This window comes from Trachymyrmex septentrionalis, unplaced genomic scaffold (genome assembly GCF_001594115.1).
Source record: "Trachymyrmex septentrionalis isolate Tsep2-gDNA-1 unplaced genomic scaffold, Tsep1.0 scaffold63, whole genome shotgun sequence".
NCBI classification, from domain to species: Eukaryota; Metazoa; Arthropoda; class Insecta; order Hymenoptera; family Formicidae; genus Trachymyrmex; species Trachymyrmex septentrionalis.
In genome coordinates, this window is record NW_017305811.1 from 496,010 (window position 1) to 499,017 (window position 3,008).

Here is a 3,008-nt window from a genome sequence, read left to right on the forward strand (position 1 = left end):
TAACAGTTTTTTTTTGCATAAAGAAATGGACGCTGTCTAATGAAAATCGTAACATTTTTTTCGCACAAAATCAAAGTCGCACAAAATTTTAATTTATATATATATTTTTAATTTTGAAGGTTCATTTGGGATAAAATAACATTAAAATTCTAAATCTTTTCGTTTTTTGTTTCAAGAATTAAAGATACCGAGGATGTGTGTGTGTGTATATACAAAATTAAATGTTTATATATTCCTTAACAATACTTATTTCTTTACACGAAAAATTGAATGTACAATAATTGTATTAAAACGTGAAAACATTTTTAAACAATAGACATTAGTCTTCCTGTTTAAACAATTAAACGAAAGATCATTTTTTTTTCGATCTCCTAAAGTAAATTTCCCCCTTAAAAAAGCAATAAAGAATACTAATAACTTCAATTAGCCAAGTATGGAAAAATGATATGCTGAAAATTAAAAATCCAATGATGTCATTCACTGAGAAGACTATAAAGAGCTATCGATCGCGTATGAATCGATTAATTGACACACTAAGGGCGGTATTCATAATCCATTCTTCTATCAATTGTCTTAAGATGCTATATCTCTTAATACAGCCCTCTGATTGTTTCGCGCACTTCTTAAGACTTGTCTTGAATATAAGACATCTGACTATACCGGCTTAAGAATCCACGAAATAAATAGTACGTTTGTAGGCGCGGAATTATTCGGAGAAAGTATATCGAAGGAAAGTTAGGAAACGCATACTCCCTTTAGGAGCCTTTTAGGGCCCACGCTGCCGCGATTATCAATGCTGCGGCTATCAATGGAGACGACGGACTACTTACAGCCTTCTTGTCTCTTTTTATTGGAACAGCCTGTCACAGAAGTCGAAGAAAGTATATGATAGCCTCGCCTTCACGCCTCGTATCCCGATTATATTTCGCATTACATGCTGCAACAACGGCATGTAACAACGGCTATGCACGATTAGAAATACTCGCTATCTTAGATCATCAGAAAATATCGCATGCGATAACGATAATCAACTGATATCCCTTTAAGATGAGCTTTATATAATCGAACGATATACATAATGTAGCATAAAAATCTCGTTTGTCTCTATTGTCATTTTCCATGCAACGTCTTTTCGAGATATCCGAGAGGACGCAGAGTGAAATGTCATCGATGCGCGAAGTGCAAATATAAAAATGTCCGAATAGATAAACGTAACCGGTAACAAGGACGCATGAGAATAGCCTTCGCGTTTACATTCGCGGGATACATACGCACGTACGCAATGGCAGTCTATAATACGCAATAAAGCGGGCGCGCTCTCGCTCTACGTCCGTGGTAGGTCGAACCGAGTTCGAAGATTCGAAGAAGATTCGAATTCGCGGTGAATTCAAAATCTCGACGATCGCGAGGCGCGATCGTTTGGTGCTTCCTTGCCGGGCGCGCCGGGGCCAGAGATTGTCAACGTTATCACGCTCCTCTTACTTGCTCGCCGAGCCGGTGCCCACGGCGACGAGGTAGATGTCGATCGTTGCGTAGCGGCGACGACGACGATGGCGACGGCGATTGCTGTCCTACGAATTGGAACTGGCCCTCCCACAGGTCATACTCGAGGCCAGCACCAGGTCCGGAGGACGGCCCCTCCCCGGAAAAAGACACGTGGTCGTCGCGGTCGCAAAAGTTCAGCTCCATCGCGGGCGCGACGCGTCGCGTTCTTGTAGGCCCGGTCGTTCGTGTTTATCGCGTCACGTCATCGCCTGTATTGCGAGCGCACCTCGTCATTCCCGCGCGTGCTCCTCCTTCGTCTTCGTCGTCGTCGTCGTCGCCCTCGTCGGCGTTACCGTCACCGTCGCCCGCGTCGTCACGACGTGCGATCGTGCCGCACTAACATGCATTGGGAATGCACTCCGGACTTCCTTCCGTGCGAAGTCACACGCACTTCTACCGTGTCTTAGGCAACTTTACGTGCCAGGAATATATTCCGAGTCCCCTGTTCGCTCACATGTGTCTCTTTCATTCTCCCATTCATTCTCTCTCTCTCTCTCTCTCTCTCTCTCTCTCTGTCGCTCGCTCGCTCGCTTGCTCGCTGCCTCTATCTACTGATCGCCTACTTCGAGCCAGGTCTAAAGTAATCACCATCGAGACCATTTGCGCGTTTCATACCACGTGCCGATTAACTCTGCAGCAGCGTTACGCCGAACGCACCCTAGTCTCCGACGCCGTGTTTCTTGTCTATGCTCGTGACACTCGTAAAAAAAGTATTGTCGACGTCTCTATCGGGACGAGAATCGATATGATTCCCATTATAATTATTCCGACGTCGCGGAGGCGCGAAAATATTCATTCGTAACGTCGATAATCGTCAAACGGTTCACTCTTCCGTAGATACAAATCGTGTTCTCTGATACACACTGCCAGTACTGAAAAGTGAAAATCTATAATATACACACGTATACACACACATTACGTGTACATATTGTAAATTTTCAGTGTATTGGTAGTAGGTGTATATCGGAACACGGTCAACAACGTCATAGAAGTTACGCCGAGTTTTAAATTTATTAGGCATTTATTATAGGCAGCGCAATCTTCTTTTTTAAGTGGAGAACATTTTTCTTATGGTGAATTCGATCACTCGCATTACATTGGATTAGTGCATATTAAAAGCTGCTTTATATAAAATATCTCAATGCAGTGATACAATATAATCAACGAACTGCGCAGTTGCCGTGGCCATGTTGAATCCCCAGGTAGCAAGCTACGTCATTTTGTCGTCATTTTCACGTCGGCTTGCTACCAGAACTCGTGACGTCACAAGCGAGAAATGATACGTTAAGGGATTATTTATATTGACCGTAACCATATAATTTGTAAGAATTAACTAACAGCTGAGTATTCTCCTCACATTTAATTATAAGAAGGGAATGCTCGACTGTAATTAGTCAATTCTTACAGATTATGGCATACAGTACACGATTAGAGTAGTAAGTCTTATATATATATATATATAT

General features: G+C 42.6%; 1 protein-coding gene across 1 annotated transcript in view; it reads right to left on the reverse strand.

Annotated features, from left to right (window-relative positions):
* The window catches only part of LOC108753028 (rab11 family-interacting protein 4A), a 26,904-nt gene that overhangs the window by 4,743 nt on the left and 19,153 nt on the right, over window positions 1-3,008 (reverse strand). The window lies entirely within an intron of this gene.